The following is a 20495-nucleotide window of genomic DNA, read 5'->3' as shown; positions in this document are numbered from 1 at the left end:
TCTTGAATTACACGAACAAACTGATCGTCCAAAGGTCGAGAAAGGAATTACTTTTCTTGCAGGTACTTCATAGGGAACTAAACCCAAAGTAAAAACTGAATCTGAATCCGAATTAGACGAAGAAGAGCAACTCGTGAACATGGCAAGGAAGATATTCACTAGACACAAAAAAGCTTCACCAAACTGTAGGATCGATGCATGCTAGAGGGCGGTTGTGGCTTTTTCAATCGTTTCGGAAAACACAGAATAACACAACAAAAGATAGAAAGAGATGAGGAGCAATGCTAACAAGGTTTCTTTTACTTGGTTCGAAGCCTTGTATGACTCCTATTCCAAGGCCTGTGATCGTTGATCGCTTTCGTTGGAAAATAACTATAAAGATGAAAATTCTTTACAAATATGCAAGTACAAGTATTGAAAAGACAAAGTATACCGACAACAAATGTTTAGCAGTTGTCCATCGATTGTAAGAGTAGCAGTTGAGCATTGTTGAGTTATTTCAGAGCAGCATACAGCAAAGAAGATCGTTCTGAATATATTTTTTTCGAAGTGTCGGTCGAGCCCCCTTTTTATTACCACCTCAAACCTGATCCAGATCCACTGATCTCGAAATCAGGTTTGACCTGACTCTGATCGATCGATTGATCCCTCGGATCGGTCGATCGATCCTACCTGAATTAGCCAGGCTTCCCGTCCAGGTTCTGTTGCTCGAATAGAAGTCTTTATTCGGTCGTCCAATCCCGCCGTTCAGTCGACTGATCCCCAGCTCATCTGGTTCGATGAACTCAGCTCGACCACATAGATGCCTATCCATTGTTCGATCGACTGAACCCCAGGTTCGGTCAACCAATCCCTTGGTCGAACCGAATTAGCTAGCTAGAAATCTAATCTATATGCTTAGAGGTTCAGTCGATCTATGCCTTGTTCGATCGACCGATCAAGGCCGAAACTTCAAGCTATAAAATGTTAGTTTCCTTACAAAATAGAGTTTTGACAAATAGCAAGAAATTTGTATTATACACATATTATATTTGACAAATTCTTTAATTGCCTCATCAAAATGGATATTCCAACTACTGGATGCTTGCTTTAGTCCAACAATAGATCGTTGAAGCTTGCAAATTTTGTTTTTGTCAACAGATGTGAAAACTTTGGGTTGTATCATATATACGTCCTCAAGCAGATTTCTATTAAGGGAAGCTATTTTCACATACATTTGCCATATCTCATAATCATGATGAGAGGATATGACCAGGAGTATCCGAATGGATTTAAGCATGACTACAACTGAGAAAGTTTTGTTATAGTCAATGCCTTGCCTTTGACAATAGCCTTTCGCTACCAACCTTGCCTTGTAGGTAATTACATTACCATCCATGTTAGTTTTCTTCTTGAAAATCAACTTGAAACCTATAGACGTTATGCCCTCAGGCGGGCCCACCAAATTCCAAACTTAGTTTTTATATATGGAATCTATTTCCAACTTCATGGCTGTAAGCCACTTGTACTTTTCTAAACTATTCAGAGCCTCTTTGTAATCTACAGGTTCCTCATCCTCAATGAGTAAAACGTTATTCGATTTTCTTAAAAGAGATCCATATCTCTCAGGAATATTGCGTGTCCTACATAATCTACGAGGAGGTTATGTCATAATTGGTTGTGGTTCTTGACTAAGCATCTCGTTAGTATTTATTGGAGTCTCTTGAACTTTATCAAGTTCAACCATACTCCCACTTGCTTCCTGTAAGAGAAATTCTTTCTCTAGGAAGGTAGCATGCCTTGAAATAAATACCGTTTGTTTCAAGGGGTGATAGAATTGATAACACTTAGTTTCCTTAGGGTATTCAATAAATAAATACTTATCAAACTTAGCGCCCAACTTGTCTAATATAGTCCTCTTCACATAAGTAGGACATCCCCATATTTTCAAATAAGATATGAAGGGTTGCTAACTAGTTCATACTTTATAAGGAGTAGTTGAGATTGTCTTCACTGGAACTCTATTTAGCAAGCAAACAACCATCATGAATACGTAAAGTTTTTGGAAGATTTGCATGATCTATCATTGACCTAACCATATCCAACAAGGGTTGGTTATGCCTTTCTGATACACTATTATGTTGTGGCATATATGGCGGAGTCCATTGAGACAATATACCATTGTTCCTTAGATAATCTTGAAACTCTTGGCTTAAATACTCGCCACCTCGATCAAATTGATATATCTTGATATTTTTACCAAGTTATTTCTCTACTTCATTTTTGAATTCTCTAAACTTTTCAAAGGCTTAAGACTTGTGCTTCATTAGATACACATACCCATAATGAGAGTGATCATCAACGAAAGTAATGAAGTAGCTATAACCTCCTAGTTTATGAGTTAACATTGGTCCACATACATCGGTATGTATGAGCCCAAGCAACTCATCAACTCTTTCACCTTTTCAGAAAAAGGTAACTTTGTCATCTTGCTTTTTAAACATGAATTGCATGTATCAAATGTCACTAATTAAAATGATTCGAGAACTATTATCTTTTGCAATTCGGACATGTGTTTCTTGCTTATATGGCCAAGGTGACAATGCCACGAGTAAGAGGTTAATTGATTATATAATCAGGCATATTTATTGCTCGTATCGATATTGAATGAGTCAATAGAGGTATCTAGTGTTAGCTAGAGCCCTAGAGCTAATCATTTGATGATTGTATTTTGGACTTGTTGTATCATATTCTATATAAATAAAGGCATTTGGTTTTGGTTATTATACTTGTATTGGTGTCAAATAAACTAAGTATAATAACGTTCTTGAGTAGAAGGTTCTTACCTATATCAATCAATTGGTTGAATCGATAGTGAGATGATATAGGGAACACTACTCTTAATCATTCCTAGTCGAGTATTAACATTCAGGGACAATGTTAATGCAATAAGACTAGCATGTAGGTCAACTCGATGACTTCATCTCACAAGTCATGGATATAGAGATATCAAGTTGACACATGGGTATGCATTAGAGAATGTATACTGAATGACCCGCCATGAGAAAGTATCATGGATCGTTATAAGAGTATCATATACTTTCTCATGTGGCTATTAGTATGACTACTAGTTCTTAGACCTGAAGTCACCATAGTTCCCTACATAAGGAGTTATGTACTTTGGTTTCGCCAAACGTCACCCGTAACTGGGTGGACTATAAAGGCGATTACTGGGTATGTAACGAATTATGCAGAGGGATGTGAGTGATGTAGATGGGATATATCCCTCCTATATGACGGGAGTGTAACGTCCGAAAATTCTCAAAATAATTATTAGAAATATCCTAGTATTTTTCTGGAATTTTAGGATATTTTTACAGAATTTTTAGAATAGCGGAAGTAGCAAAAATAAATAGAAAACGAAAACAGCCTACGAGGGAATTGAACCCGAGACCTAGCGAACCCTATGACTTATAGATAGCTTTAGAAACCAAGTGAACCCAGCAGGGCCGTGCTGAAAGAAAAGGGAACCAATAATATTTATATGTAAGTTGGGCCGAGTTTAACCACTTGATATAAATAGGAAATTATTAAGTGGGGTTGGGTTTTAACGCAACTCTTCTTCTCCACAAACCCTCACCGCCGCCCACCTCTCCCTCCTCTTCCTCTCTCGGCGCACCAAGACTAAGGGCCCTAGGAGCACCTTCCGGTGACGACTCCGACACGAGGACGCTTCCCTTCGCGAGAGGAACACGTAGACGCGAGGGAACCGTCGAGAAGATCGTCTCCACCGGAAATCTAGCGATTAGAATAGTAAGAAAACTAAAACAGGAGGTAAGAAACCCCTCACCTGCAGTATAAGTAGCTTTCGTGTGAATTCCATGTTTTAGTTAATAGTATATAGCTTTTCGGCACAAAGGATGCGAATTAGCACATACCAAGTGTTCGATTAAATTACTAGCACAGTTAAAATGCAACTTAGGCATTTTAATAGCTTAGTTAAATGCAATAGAAGCATTCCACAGCTTATATAGTCTTGCTACAGCTTTTATAAGACTAGATATCCAATGGGTGGGCTCCCACAGTCGCCTCTAGGTTTAGATAACCTAGTTCTGGGTTTAGACAACCTAGTAAAAGCAAGACAAGAATTTATTAGCTTATGTCTAGTATTTTACTTTCTTAGTGGCACTGTACTGGATTAGATATCCATTGGGTTGGGCTCCCACAGTCATCCCTAGGTTCAGATAACCTAGTAACCATACTAAATTCGGGCCTTGCAAACCCGGGTCTAGTTAGAGATGCGCGCATAGCACGTACAGTTACCGGGCCCAAACAGCAGCATGATTAGTATTTTCATCTATTATATATGTAGTTTTAAACTCTCACAAAATAGTTAGGTGAAATCAATATAGCTTTAGCATTTGCTAGAATTAGCTCAGTTCATGCTTCAGTTCAGCTCACTCTTATGATTATGTATGATAGCTCTATGTTCAGCTTTTGTTACACATGCTTTAGATGATAGTATGTCATGACTAGCTTTTGGTTTCCATGTATTGTATGATAGCATGCCATGTTTTAGTTTAATCAGTACATATTCAAATAGCATGTTTGAAAAGCATATTGCATCGAATGCATGTTTTATGAGGTAGATTGTTTCTTACTAAGCTCTCGAGCTTACAGATACTTTTTCCTTATATTGCAGATAAAGGTAAAGGAAAGGTGGACTAGCGGAGGCTGGGGGTCAATGCAATGATGAAGATGTGTGTGGAAGGAACCTAGAGTAGAGATCTTGGAGAAACTAGCAAACTAAGACTTTAGTTTTATATAATGTTATTTTCCGCATTTTTAGTTATTTTGATGCATGAATCAGGAAAGACCTGTTTAGATTGTTAGTAATCATGCTTAGAATGTCAGTTAAATGTTGTTAGTATGTTTATAGCCATGTTAGAACTCATGTGTATGAATTTGGCACGAAACAGTGCTGAAATCAGAGTTCTGGTACGAAATCAGAAACTTCAATCGATCGGCCGATCGATTGGAGGCTTCTCAATCGATCAGCCGATCAATTGAGAAGTTCGTAACGCGAACAGTAAGCTCCTGGATCGATCAACCGATCGATCCAGATGCCTTCTGTCGCGAAAAGAAAGCCCTGGGATCGATCACTGGATCGATTGGCTAGTCTGGATCGATCAGCCAATCGATCTATAATATTGCCCCGAGCACAGTAGCGTGCTGGATCGATCGGTGGATCGATCCGACGGGACCTCCGGGCGCAGTAGCATGCTGAATCGATCTTTGGATCGATTAGACCATTCCAATCGATCCGTGGATCGATTGGGAGGTCTGATAACAGCTGGAAAACGTTTATTTCAGTTCCTTGACCATAGGCGATGTAGTATATGCTAGGTATACTTTAGATTACACCCCTTATCACATATAGAAGAAAGAAATGATAATAGTTTAGCAAAATTTTAATTAATACAGCTTCCGCACCTAGGTTTAATAATGGTCATGGAATAGTTTAGCACAACATAATGTGACGGTCCGGCCTTACAGCTTAGCCAGTAGAAGGCGGGTCGTTACAAAGTGGTATTAGAGCAAGTTCCACACTTCCTACACACACATCAGCATTGAACCTGCAGCTTCCAAGTAAGAACATCTCTCACAGTATTTATGTTCTTGTTTTCATGTTTAGATATAACTAAAGCATGCTTGTTTATGATAGTAGTTAACAGGGTAACAATAGTTACTCCATTATGATTGTATTAGTTATGTATGTCCTTTGTTCCTTTAGAAATGGCACGAGGACGCCCAGCTAGAAGGGCACCAGCTACTGAGCCCAAGCATGAGGCAGGCTGTTCAGTGCCTCCTCCAGACCTTACAGCATTAGTGGCTCAGTTACAGTAGCAGCTAGCTGAACAGCAATAGGAGATAGCCACCTTAAAGGCTAATCAGCAGAATACTCCCACTGTCACCCCGGAACCAAACATAGCAACCCCAGTAGTTATAGAGGTTCCACCAGTCCAGCCTACAGCACCGGTAGCCCCAGCAACAGAGGCAAAGAGAGAAGCCTATCTGATCCAGTGGCAGAGAGTCAAGCCAGAGAATTTCTCAGGCACTAGTGAACCATGGGATGCTCAAGCCTGGTTCAAAACACTGGAGAGCACGATGGAGCTTCTGGACTGGCCAGAACATGAGAAGGTGAAATGTGCCTCCTTCTGCTTGACAGGAGATGCACGCATGTGGTGGGAGAGAATTAGAGCGAAGCGCCCAGTAAACCAGATGACATGGGCTGACTTCGAGAAAGAATTCTTCGAGGAGTTCTTTCACATGCGGGTCACAAACCACCACTATGACGAGTTCACTAAATTTCGCCAGGGCAACTTTTCAGTGGAGGAAGCCGTGAAGAAATTCAATAGATTGGGTCGCCTATGTCCCGAATTAGTCAGCACAGAAAAAGAGCGAGTTCGATTGATGCTCAAGATGCTGAGGTCGGAAATAGCGATGAACGTGGCGGGCGGCATTCATAGGCCGCAAACCACCGAAGAACTAGTCAGCAGTGCTCTGACCACCGAGCACTACCAGAACAATATCAAGCAACAGAAGCAAGTCCTCTCAGATTCCAAAGGGCAAGGAGGCTCAGGAACTCAGAAACAACAGAGCCACAGCTCTAACTGGAAAGGGAACTCTAACAACAAGCGCAAACCAGGGAGTTACCCAAAAGGAGGACCAGCTAGTAAACAGCCTAGTTATCCCAAATGTGCTACTTGTGGGAAATTCCACCCTAGAATTTGTCTTAAGGGCACACGAGGATGCTTTGAATGTGGACAGGAAGGGCATATGGCCAAGCAATGCCCAAACAAGACAATCCTTCCTCAACCACAGCCGATTCAGTACGGAGGCAAGCCAGCACAGCTACATCAGATGCAGGCCGTTCTAGATGGTCCACACATCAGCCAGGGCAGATTAGAGGCCCCTCCAGCTATGACCAATGCGAGGATCTACTCACTCACCAGAGAGGACGTAACAAATGCCTCGACAGTTGTTACAGGTCAGATCAGTATTTTACAGCAAAGTACAACTGTCTTATTCGATACTGGGGCAACCCATTCTTATATATCTAGGGCATTTTCTGAAAAGTTAGCGATACCTCCAGAGGTACTCAGTAGCCAATTTTTGACGACGCTACCTTCCGGAGAAATTATGGCATCCACGCACTGGTTCAGAGCAGTGCTAGTCATTATAGCAGACAGAGAACTCTTTTGTGATCTGATAGTGCTAGATATGATTGATTATGATGTCATCTTTGGAATGGACTTCCTGATTAGATACGGTGCCTCTATAGAGTGCCATAAACAGAAAGTCGTATTCCAACCGGAAGCAGAAGTACAGTTCGAGTACATCGGAGAACCAAAGAGAAAGGCCAAGAAGTTTCTCTCAGCTCTAAAAGCACAGAAATTAATGGATTCAGGATGTACGGGATTCCTAGCACAAGTAGTCAATACCAGTCAGGACAAGGACCAATAGCTAGCAGAGGTCCGAGTCGTATGTGACTATCCAGCAGTCTTCCCCGAAGAGCTACCAGGCTTAGCACCAGACAGGGAAATTGAATTCGAGATAGAGCTCGTTCCCGGTACCAATCCTATTTCCAAAGCGTCGTACCGCATGGCTCCAGCAGAACTGAAGGAACTTCTTGAGCAACTACAGGAGCTGCTTGACAAAGGCTTCATACGCCCTAGTCACTCACCATGGGGAGTGCCTGTATTGTTCGTGAAGAAGAAGGACGGGAGCATGCGCCTGTGTATAGATTACAAAGCACTGAACCAAGTCACGATTAAGAATAGGTATCCTCTTCCCAGAATAGATGACCTGTTCGATTAGCTAAAGGGAGCAGCAGTGTTCTCTAAGATAGACCTCAGGTCAGGTTATCATCAGGTGAAAGTTAAAGAAAGGGATATATCCAAGACAACATTCAGGACTAGATACAGACATTACGAGTTCGTAGTCATGCCCTTTGGTGTGACAAATGCTCTAGCTACTTTCATGGACCTCATGAACAGAGTATTCAGGGACTACCTAGATAGATTTGTTATTATATTTATCGATGACATTCTTATCTATTCAGGAACTCAGGAAGAACACGCAGAGCACCTGAAAATAGTATTGCAGACTCTTCAGCAGAACCAACTGTACGCTAAATTCACGAAATGTGAATTTTGGTTAGATCAGGTGTCCTTCCTGGGCCACATCATCTCAAAGGATGGTATCATGGTAGACCCCAGTAAGATAGAAGCTGTGAGTAACTAGAAAAGACCCAAGAACGCCAGTGAGATCAGAAGCTTTCTGGGATTAGCAGGTTATTACAGAAAATTTGTAGAGGACTTCTCCAGGATAGCCTCCCCACTGACAGCTCTCACCAGTGGACAGAGGACTGTGAGAACAGCTTCAGCGAGCTAAAAAGGAGATTGACCAGCGCACCTATTCTGACTCTACCAGAAAACACACGCAGCTTTGATATTTATAGTGATGCCTCTAAATTGGGACTAGGAGCAGTACTGATGCAAGATGACAAGGTAATCGCCTATGCCTCCAGACAACTCAAGGACTATGAGAGGAATTATCCTACTCATAACCTTGAGCTTGCAGCAGTTGTGTTCGCCCTCAAAATTTGGAGACATTACTTGTATAGAGCTCAGTGCAGAGTGTATACAGATCACCAGAGTCTGAAGTACTTCTTCACTCAGAAGGATCTGAATATGCGACAGCGCAGATGGCTAGAGCTGGTCAAGGACTACGATATAGACATCCTCTACCACCCAGGGAAAGCCAATAAGGTAGCAGACGCACTCAGCAGAAAGTCCAGTGCTACCTTATTATCTCTAGCAGCCATGTCACCACCCCTACAGAAGGAGATCACAGATTTCGGTCTCGAACTCATAGTTGGGCAGCTCTCTACTATGACATTAGAGTTTACCTTGCTTGGTGACATCCAGACAGCTCAGGAACAGGATCCTGAAATTCAGAGAATCAAGCAAGGGCTAGCAAAAGTAGAAAGTGGAGAGTTTAGAATATCAGATGGCGGGGTACTATATTTTGGTGACAGGCTATGTGTTCCAGATCAGGAGGAACTAAAGCGGAAGATTTTAGAAGAGGCTCACAGGACTCCTTATGCGATGCATCCAGGTTCCACCAAGATGTACCAAGATCTAAAGAAACGATTTTGGTGGGCCGGGATGAAAAGAGACATCGCTAGATATGTTAGCACCTGTCTGACCTGCCAGAGGGTCAAGGCAGAACACCAGAGACCAGGAGGAGTTCTGCAGCCTATCCAGATCCTAGAATGGAAGTGGGAAGATATTTCCATAGATTTCATAGTGGGATTACCCAGAACCACGAATGGCTTCGACGCCATCTGGGTTATAGTCGACAGATTGACTAAATCAGCCCACTTCCTAGCTATCAGGATATCCTACTCCATGGAACAGCTAGCTCAGTTGTATCTCAAGGAGATCGTCAGACTACATGGAGTCCCACGAACCATTATTTCAGACAGAGACAGTCGATTCACGTCACACTTCTGGGAGTGTGTACAGTCAGCGTTGGGCACTAAGTTAAAATTTAGCACAGCTTTCCATCCTCAGACAGATGGTCAGACGGAGCGAGTAAATCAGGTACTAGAAGATATGCTCCAAGCATGTGCCCTAGATTTCAAAGGAAGTTGGTGTAAATATCTGAGTTTAGCAGAATTTGCATACAACAACAGCTATCAGGCCACTATCGGCATGACACCTTACGAGGCTCTCTACAGGCGGAGGTGTAGATCTCCATTCTGCTGGTATGGGAGTGGTGAACAGAAAGAACTAGAACTTCAGACAGATCTAGTAGTAGACACCACAGCAGCTATACAGCAGATCCGCCAGAGGATAGAGACAGCTCAGAGACGCCAGAAAAGCTATGCTAATACACAGCGCAGACCGTTAGAGTTCTCAGTTGGGGATTCAGTGTTCCTCAGAGTAGCTCCCATGAAGTAAGTAATGCGTTTTGGGAAGAAGGGCAAACTAAGTCCCAGATATGTGGGACTATACCTTATCACTAGAAGAGTTGGCAAAGTAGCATATGAGCTAGAGCTACCACAGGAGATGCCAGCCATCCATAATGTATTTCATGTCTCTATGCTGAAGAAGCATATACCAGATGCCACCCAGGTGATTGAGCCCCAGTCAGTACCAGTCCGCGAAGACCTCAGCTATGATAGTCGGCCTATTCAGATAATAGACCGAGCAGTTAAGAAATTGTGGAACAAGGAGGTACCATTAGTAAAAGTCATTTGGCAAAATCACACAGCAGAAGAGGCAACATGGGAGACAGAAGCTAGTATGAGGCAGAAGTACCCAGAGTTATTCTAAGTTTGAGGATGAACTTTTTATAAGGTATGGGATTGTAACGCCCGAAAATTCTCAAAATAATTATTAGAAATATCCTAGTATTTTTCTGGAATTTTAGGATATTTTTACAGAATTTTTAGAATAGCAGAAGTAGCAAAAATAAATAGAAAACGAAAACAGCCTACGCGGAAATTGAACCTGAGACCTAGCGAACCCTATGACTTATAGATAGCTTTAGTAACCAAGTGAAACCAGCAGGGCCATGCTGAAAGGAAAGGGAACCAATAATATTTATATGTAAGTTGGGTCGAGTTTAACCACTTGATATAAATAGGAAATTATTAAGTGGGGTTGGGTTTTAACGCAACTCTTCTTCTCCTCAAACCCTCACCGCCGCCCACCTCTCCCTCCTCTTCCTCTCTCGGCGCACCAAGCCTAAGGGCCCTAGGAGCACCTTCCGGCTACGACTCCGACACGAGGACGCTTCCCTTCGCGAGAGGAACACGTAGACGCGAGGGAACCGTCGAGAAGATCGTCTCCACCGGAAATCTAGCGATTAGAATCGTAAGAAAACTAGCACAGGATTTAAGAAACCTCTCACCTGTAGTATAAGTAGCTTTCGTGTGAATTCCATGTTTTAGTTAGCAGTATATAGCTTTTCGGCACAAAGGATGCGAATTAGCGCATACTAAGTGTTCGATTAAATTACTAGCACAGTTAAAATGTAACTTAGGCATTTTAATAGCTTAGTTAAATACAATAGAAGCATTCCACATCTTATATAGTCTTGCTACAGCTTTTACAGGACTAGATGTCCAATGGGTGGGCTCCCACAGTCGCCTCTAGGTTTAGATAACCTAGTTCTGGGTTTAGACAACCTAGTAAAAGCAAGACAAGAATTTATTAGCTTATGTCCAGTATTTTACTTTCTCAGTGGCACTGTACTGGATTAGATATCCATTGGGTTGGGCTCCCACAGTCGTCCCTAGGTTCAGATAACCTAGTAACCCTACTAAATTCGGGCCTTGCAAACCCGGGTCTAGTTAGGGATGCGCGCATAGCACGTACAGTTGCCGGGCCCAAACAGCAGCATGATTAGTGTTTTCATCTATTATATAAGTAGTTTTGAACTCTCACAAAATAGTTAGGTGAAATCAATATAGCTTTAGCATTTGCTAGAATTAGCTCAGTTCATGCTTCAGTTCAGCTCACTCTTATGATTATGTATGATAGCTCTATGTTCAGCTTTTGTTACACATGCTTTAGATGATAGTATGCCATGACTAGCTTTTGGTTTCCATGTATTGTATGATAGCATGCCATGTTTTAGTTTAATCAGTACATATTCAAATAGCATGTTTGAAAAGCATATTGCATCGAATGCATGTTTTGTGAGGTAGATGGTTTCTTACTAAGCTCTCGAGCTTACAGATACTTTTTCCTTATACTGCAGATAAAGGTAAAGGAAAGGTGGACTAGCGGAGGCTGGGGGTCAATGCAATGATAAAGATGTGTGTGGAAGGAACCTGGAGTAGAGATCTTGGAGAAACTAGCAAACTAATACTTTAGTTTTATATAATGTTATTTTCCGCATTTTTAGTTATTTTGATGCATGAATCAGGAAAGACCTGTTTAGATTGTTAGTAATCATGCTTAGAATGTCAGTTAAATGTTGTTAGTATGTTTATAGCCATGTTAGAACTCATGTGTATGAATTTGGCACGAAACAGTGCTGAAATCATAGTTCTGGTACAAAATCAGAAACTCCAATCGATTGGCCGATCGATTGGAGGCTTCTCAATCGATCAGCCGATCGATTGAGAAGTTCGTACCGCGAACAGTAAGCTCCTGGATTGATTAGCCGATCGATCCGGATGCCTTCTGTCGCGAACAGAAAGCCCTGGGATCGATCACTGTATCAATTGGCCAGTCTGGATCGATCAGCCGATCGATCCATAATATTGCCCCGAGCACAGTAGCGTGCTGGATCGATCGGTGGATCGATCCGACGGGACCCCCAGGCGCAGTAGCATGCTGAATCGATCTTTGGATTGATTAGACCATTCCAATCGATCCGTGGATCGATTGGGAGGTCTGATAACAGCTGGAAAATGTTTATTTCAGTTCCTTGACCATAGGGGATGTAGTATATGCTAGGTATACTTTAGATTACACCCCTTAGCACATATAGAAGAAAGAAATGATAATAGTTTAGCAAAATTTTAATTAGTACAGCTTCCGCACCTAGGTTTAGTAATGGTCATGGAATAGTTTAGCACAGCATAATGTGACGGTCCGGCCTTACAGCTTAGCCAGTAGAAGGCGGGTCGTTACAGGGAGCGACATTAATATTCTTGATAGAGTGAGACCACGAAGTGCATGGCCATGCCCAAATGAGTCAATATAGGATATTGAGCTCATTTGATTTAGTGAGTCTACTTGGAGTTCAAGATTTAGATTGATTAGAGGATGACACGGTCTATGTCTCATATTGATCAATCTAGATGTCTAGGATAGAAGTACACTTGTCATATATTGTGAGAAATCACAATTAGTAGTCACAAGGTGATGTTGGATCTTAACATTCTTGTAATATTGGGTAGTAATGATGTGTTGCTAGATACCGCTCATTACTTATTCTCCTAAATGGGTTTAGGGGCATTACCAACGTTACAAGAACCTATAGGGTCACACACTAAGGACAATTAGATGGAGATTAGGTTCATATGATGAACCAAGAGGATTAGATTCATTTGATGAATCAAATTGGATTAAGAGTAATCCAAATTGGGCTAATTGAGTTGGACTCAAGTTGATTCATGTGTTCAATGAGTCAAATTTAGATTATGACTCAATGAATCAATTTAATTAAATGAATTAGATTCATTATATTAAATTATCTTGAATTAAAAGGTTGGATTAGATCAACCATGAGAGAGATTAAGTCAAGTTTGACTTGACTTGAGAGGGAGATGAAGAGTCAAGTTTGACTTGACTTTATGCCACCTCATTGGTGAGTTGGCAAGATGTGGACCAATGATGATGCTCCACATCATCATGGTTACTTAGGTGTGTGCCACATCATGAAGGTTACAAGCCTCCTTTCCATTTAATGTGGCCGGCCACATTAATTGTAGAGGAGTTACAATTGTGGTCGGCCACACATAGTGAAGAAAATATTGATTTTCTTCATTCATGTGCATTCACTTCATCTCCTTCCTTTAGCTCTCCCTCTCCCTCTCCTCCTCAACTTGGTCGAACCACACAAAGGTGCTAGCACACCTTTTTGTGTGGTTTTCTCCACCTACGTGTTCGTGTGGATACTTCTAGAGGAGTATCTATCTTGATACTCTGCACCATTTGGACGAGCGGGAACGCGAAGGGCTTTGCTTCAAAGGTATAACCTTTCTTCATGTAGATCTAGGAGTAGATCTCGGTAGAAACTCGTATTCGTAGTTTTTTGAAATTTTTCTTTGCACGGATCCGTTGGCTTTGGGGCTTTCGGGGTTTCCGCGACGCGAAAACGCGGTTTTCGCGGCCCGAAAAACCCAACAGTGGTATCAGAGCCACGTGCAAAGACGAATACGAGTTTATTTTGATTTTTATGAAAAATAAACATTCTGTGAATTTCTGTAATTTCATGATTTTTATAGTTTTAAAGGGTATTTTTCTCGTAGAAGCGAAGCACAAGTGTTTCGACACTTGTAGGCTTCGACTACCGAGAAGTTTTTCCTAAAATGACAATGTTTTGACCCAAAACCTTTTGGGACAGCGGGCTAAGGCGCTGTAGGATCGCTTAGGAGCAACTCGCGATGGTTAGATCGCGGGTAGGGGTACTGCCCCTAACCCCGCAAGGGGATTTGCTCCGCGATTGCGCCCGAAATCGCTAATCGGGACCGCATGGAAAAATTTACTCAAAAAAATTGTAAAATTATGAAAAATTATAGAAAATTATGAAAATATATAATTTTGAATTATATATTATATTTTGTGATAGTCATGGCCCAAATACCCAATTCGATTGGATAATTTGTGTTGTAATTCAAAATATGGCATGCGTGCCATTTTTGTGTGTTTGCGTGTGCTGTATATGATTCGTGACCTGCGCGTCGTGCCTTCCTTCATTTATATTTTGGTTGTAAATTAGATTTAGACTTGAATAGAACTCGAGTTTCAAAATGTAATGTAAATTTTGAAGCGGTGGAAGGTCCACTCAAGACGGAGTTACGAGGAAGGCGTGAGCAACACAAGGTGGTCAAAAGGAAGGCGCTTGAGAAGATGTTGACCTTAGGTTGACCATTCGATCTTCTCATTGGCTTGAGAAGATCGTAGTAGGGCCATGACATAATCACAAAAATTATTTAATTAATTGCTTACTTGTGTATATGATGCATGCTTAATTAAGTAATTAATTAGTGCCTAACGATTAGATTAGATCTAAGTCGTGCACATGATGCACCCTTCGATTAGATTAGATCTATCGAGTATATGATACGCATCATCATTTAGATTAGATCTAAATCATGTCAACTCGTAATGCCTACCATGCCATGATACCTACCACTACCTCGATCGCATGTTGTTGTTGTATCTGCCAAAGCAGAGCAACACATACTATCTTGGTAGGGTACAGAGGGACAATCTTGGTCCCGCCTATCAACGCATGGGTGAGTATAACTCAATTAGATTGAGTAACTAGTTAACTCAATTGGATCAAGTTTAAACTATAGACATTATCCAATGGTTGGTAGATAGGTCAAAATCACGTTTATATTAACTCTCGGGCGTATTAGCCAAAGCTAACTCGAGTTTTAATATCAATGCGGATCTTGATCCTATAAACAAGAGTTGCATAGAGATGTAATTGGTAATCGTTACCTACCGATCATACTAAGTCTTGGGCGTATTAGCCAAAGCTAACTCAAAGGTTAGTATGATGTGGATCTTGTCCCACATGAATTATAGAATTCAGTGGGAGCATCATTTAGTTAAAGGTATAATTAAATGATTAAGAATATGATATTTATTTCTGCATTTATTTCTGTTGTGGATTACCATGACGTCGAATACGAACACCTTCTCCCTACGATTTGTCCTCGAGAAGGACAAGCTCAACGGAGCAAATTTCCTAAACTGGTACAGGAATCTGAGAATAGTTCTCACTCAAGAACGTAAATTGTACGTTCTGGAGCACCCCATTCCGGAGGCTCCTCCTGCCACTGCCACGCGAGCAGACCGAGATGCTTACAAGAAGCATCAAGATGACGCATTAGATGTGTCCTGTCTTATGCTCGCGGCCATGAACTCTGAGCTTCAGAAGCAACATGAGTTGATGGGTGCTTACGATATGGTTGAACATCTTTGTCACCTATATCAAGGACAAGCAAGGCACTGGAAGAGGAACTCTAAAGAATACCTGGAAGATCATAAGAAGAAGAGAAATAAGATTTCTACTTCAGGTATACATGTTATAGAAGTCAACATCTCTATTTATTCATCGTGGGTATTAGATACCGGATGTGCTTCGCACATTTGTACTAATGTACAAGTGCTGAGAAATAGCAGGGCATTGACGAAGGGTGAGGTAGACCTACGAGTAGGCAATGGAGCACGGGTTGCTGCTATTGCTGTAGGAACTTACTATCTATCTCTACCCTCTGGACTTGAACTAGAATTAGATGATTGCTGTTATGTGCCTGCATTAACTAAGAACATTATATCAGTTTCTTGTTTGGACAAGAAAGGTTTCTCGTTTACAATAAAGAACAAATGTTGTTCCATCTATTTAACGATATGTTCTATTGTAGTGAACCTCTGATGAAAGAACTCTATATTCTAGACCTTGAGAGCCCTATCTATAACATAAATACCAAGAGGTTCAAGTCAAATGACATGAACCAAACCTACCTCTGGCACTGTCGCTTAGGTTATATAAATGACAAGCGCTTATCCCAGCTCCATAAGGATGGTTTGCTGGACTCATTTGATTTTGAATCATATGAGATATGCGAGTCATGCCTACGAGGCAAGATGTCCAAGACTCCCTTTAGTGGGCACAGCGAGAGAGCGACTGATTTGTTAGGACTCATACATAGTGATGTATGTGGCCCTTTCAATATCGCTGCTAGAGGTGGTTATAGGTACTTCATCACATTTACTGATGACTTCAGTAGATATGGTTATGTGTACTTGATGACACATAAGTCAGAATCCTTTGAAAAGTTCAAAGAATTCAAGAATGAATTACAGAACCAGCTTGGCAAGAGTATTAAGATACTTCGATCAGATCGAGGTGGAGAATACCTTAGCCATGAGTTTCGTGACTACCTAGCTGAGTGTGGGATTCTATCCCAACTCACTCCTCCTGGAACACCACAGTGGAATGGTGTATCCGAAAAGAGGAATCGTACCCTATTAGATATGGTACGATCTATGATGAGTCACATAGATCTTCCGACATACCTTTGGGGCTATGCTCTAGACACGGCAGCTTTTATACTCAACCGAGTTCCATCCAAGGCCGTGATAAAGGCACCATATAGGATATGGACTGGGAGAGATGCCCAGGTGTCTTTTATGAGGATTTGGGGTTGTGAGGCTTACGTTAGACGTCAAGTCTCAAACAAATTAGGACCCAAATCCGACAAGTGCTACTTTATTGGATATCCCAAGGAAACTAAGGGATATTACTTCTACATTCCCAGTCAGCACAAGGTAGTTGTGGCAAAAACTGGGGTCTTTCTAGAAAGGGACTTTGTTTCTAGAAAGACTAGTGGGAGCACATTCGATCTTGAAGAAGTTCAAGATGCAAACTGTAACGACCCAATTTTCCCTATTCCGAGTTCTAAATGTCTTTAAAAATATTTAGAAATACTTTTAAAACATTCTAGAGATTTTTAGAAATTTTTAGAGTATTTTTATGAAAATTTTGGAGGTCGTTTGGTATTTTTACTAAACGAAAGAAGTTTGCAAAAAGAAATGTCCAAGCCGAGATTCGAACCGTGGACCTCGGTCTCGAACCAAACCTGATCCACACCCAGCTAGCCAACCGTTCCGCAAGTGTTTTATGAATGAATATGGTGCGAAATATTCTTAAGCCATATTTGATAACAGAAAAGAAAAGGTTGCAAAAATTTGGCTGAGCCGAGACTCGACCCCGCGACTTCTGGCTCAACCCGAGACTTAAGTGGAGCAGATGACCAAGTGGTCAAGCGATTTTTCGTGAATATGTGGAGAACGGAAATAATTTAAAGGATAGTTGATAATAGAAATATTTGAGTTATAAAGGGGAAACTTAGGGATAATTTACGAGACCTAATTTCTCTCCTCTCCTCGCGTCTCTCTTCTGCGCGGCGTCGCGATTTCTTCTCGGGCGAAACCGCAGCCAAGGCTAGGGTTTCTTCTCTCCGGCGCCGGCGAAGGGATTTTCCGGTGGGTCCTCAACCGTGTGCGACCACCATCATTGAGGAGGATCTGTGGGCGCAAGAAGAAGCCGAAAACTCAAGTTATCCGAACCCTAGAACCTTCATCTTCTTCGGTTGTAAGTTAAAGAAGCAAAGTAAGTACTACTCACCTGTGGTAGGAGTTGTTTTCGATTTTGTTTCTCCTTGTTTCGAATCTTCCATGACCTTCAAAGAAGGAACATGGATGTGTTCAAGTTTTTCCGCCATGCCATCATTCCGGGAAGAATTTGCTTCCGTTGTGTTTTCGGAATTGTACCTGTAGTGAATTCTAATGTTAGGGATTCTAGAATAGATCCAAGGTTTTGATTGTTTTCTTGCCAATCTAATGAAATATGATTAGAGATTTCGGGTTGTATGGTGTTAGTTGCTGCCATGACTATAAATTCCGAATATTCTAGGTTGAATAAGAGATCGCCTCATTGTGGAGTAATCTGGGTTTGTAATCTTGCTGTGCCAACCAGTTAGATGTTAGGAAAGATGGGCATAAATAAATCCTTAAGCTTGCTGTTCGGATTTGGGTTTGCGCCATGAAATGGGTGCAGAATTAGATGTGTTTTTACCTTAGTAAATGTAGATTTTTTTATGGGAACAACAAACAGTTCCATTGGAGCTTAGAACAATGCATTCTTTTAAGTACAGTTTTAGTTGTTCCATTGAATGCAGAATTCCAGTATGTAGTTCCTTAACAGTAGCTTTTATTTGCTATTAGTTGGACATGTACAGCTTTTATTGTGATTAGTAAGCTCAAAGTTGCTTTCTTTTGCTCTATTTTATAGCATGATTAGTAAGCTCAAAGTTGCTTTCTTTTACTCTATTTTATAGCATGATTAGTAAGTTCAAAGTTGCTTTCTTTTGCTCTATTTTATAGCATGATTAGTAAGCTCAAAGTTGATTTCTTTTTCTCTATTTTATAGCATGATTAGTAAGTTCAAAGTTGCTCTCTTTTGCTCTATTTTATAGCATGATTAGTAAGTTCAGATTTGCTTTCCTTTGCTTTATTTTATAACATGCTTAGAGAGTTCAGATCTGCTTCCCTTGTGTTATTTTTATATAGCATGCTTGGTTAGTTGTAATTCTATACTTGTTAGATATATCAACAGGATTCTAATAAGCTCTAATAAAGAAGTATGAGTAAAGAAAAGACTAGAGTCTAGTTAAAAAGAGATAACAAGTAAATTAAAGTAAGAGGCTAGTACCCGACTTCCAAGGTTGTCGTTAAACAAATCCAGGTGACCAATTCCAAGGTCTTAGCCCTGGCAAAACCAAGGTCTTTACCTCATAGGACTAGAGGCTCGCTACCTCAGTCACTATTAGAGAGCGCGCAAAACAAAAATGGTACTAAGCCTGGGCCCAAAGAAGAAAAGAAAAGAAAGAAAGAAGAAAAGAAGAAGAAAGTAAAAGAGAAATTAAAAGATTAATTTCTGGTATAAAGATATAAGAAAATGAAACAAGTATTATGCTTAGAATCAATAGAAGTTAGTTTCTTTAATTCTGAGCCTACAGTAGTAGTTTCATTATTTTCCTATCAGTTAGTGAGCATGTTTAGTATTCAGTTTTATTTCTGTATACCATGAGTACATGCAACTTTGCTTTTAGCATTTCAGTTTTTAGTATTATTGCATTCTTTTTATGCACTTCGAGTTTTTGTGAGATAGATTAGTACTTACTAAGCGTTTCGCTTATAGATTTCTTTTTCCTCCTACCGCAGATAAAGGAAAAGCTAAGATATGAAAGGGAGACGACAGGGTGGTGGTGGTGATGAAGGTGTGTGATGACTGGACTATGGAGAGATCCAGAGTTTGCTAGCAAACCTTCAGGACCTATCTGTTTAGAGTTTATGTTTTAGTTCTCTTCTTAAATACTATTATGAAGTTTTGTGAGATTGTGATTGAGTTTGATTCGTATTTGTAGCTTATCATGTCCTACTCTTGGAGTTATGTTTAGTTCTTATTGCTAGACTAGTTTTCGTTGATTATAGTGTGATTTTATTACTGCGTGGTTGTGAAAAGTGTGTTCCAGCCACCTGTGGCTGTGTATATATTGTTTGTATTATGGATTTGGTCACAGGTACAGGGGAGACTCTGTCGAAATTTTTCGGTAGGAATTCCTCTAGAGCCGTGATAAATCTAAGTGTTGCTAATATTAGCATAAGTGACACTAGTAAGTAGAGTAGTAGTTAGGTAACGTCGCCCTTAGAGTGTAGTAGTAAAAAGGGTGGTCGTTACACGAACAATAGCACTGATGCCTCGATGGAAGTTGAACTGAAACCACAAAGTGTTGTGGATGATGTTGTTCCACAAGGAGTTGAGGAACAACAACTAGTTCAAGTAGACATACCTCTTCGCAGGTCTGATAGGGTACGTCGTCAGCCTGAGAGATACTCATTTCTCTTGTCTCACCATGATGACGATGTGCTCATAGAGGATGAGCCTACCACCTATCAGGAAGCTGTGATGAGACCAGATTCCGAGAAATGGCTAGAGGCCATGAGATCCGAGATGGAGTCCATGCACACCAACCAAATATGGACTTTGGTTGATCCACCTGAAGGGGTAAAACCCATTAGGTGTAAGTGGGTCTTTAAAAGAAAGACTGACATGGATGGACTTATCTATAAGGGTCGCTTGGTAGCTAAAGGTTTCAAGCAGATTCATGCTATTGACTATGA

Source organism: Zingiber officinale, chromosome 8A (assembly GCF_018446385.1).
Source record: "Zingiber officinale cultivar Zhangliang chromosome 8A, Zo_v1.1, whole genome shotgun sequence".
In the NCBI taxonomy this organism is placed as follows: domain Eukaryota; kingdom Viridiplantae; phylum Streptophyta; class Magnoliopsida; order Zingiberales; family Zingiberaceae; genus Zingiber; species Zingiber officinale.
The sequence above is the reverse complement of the archived record's forward strand: the minus strand, read 5'-3'. Positions refer to the sequence as shown.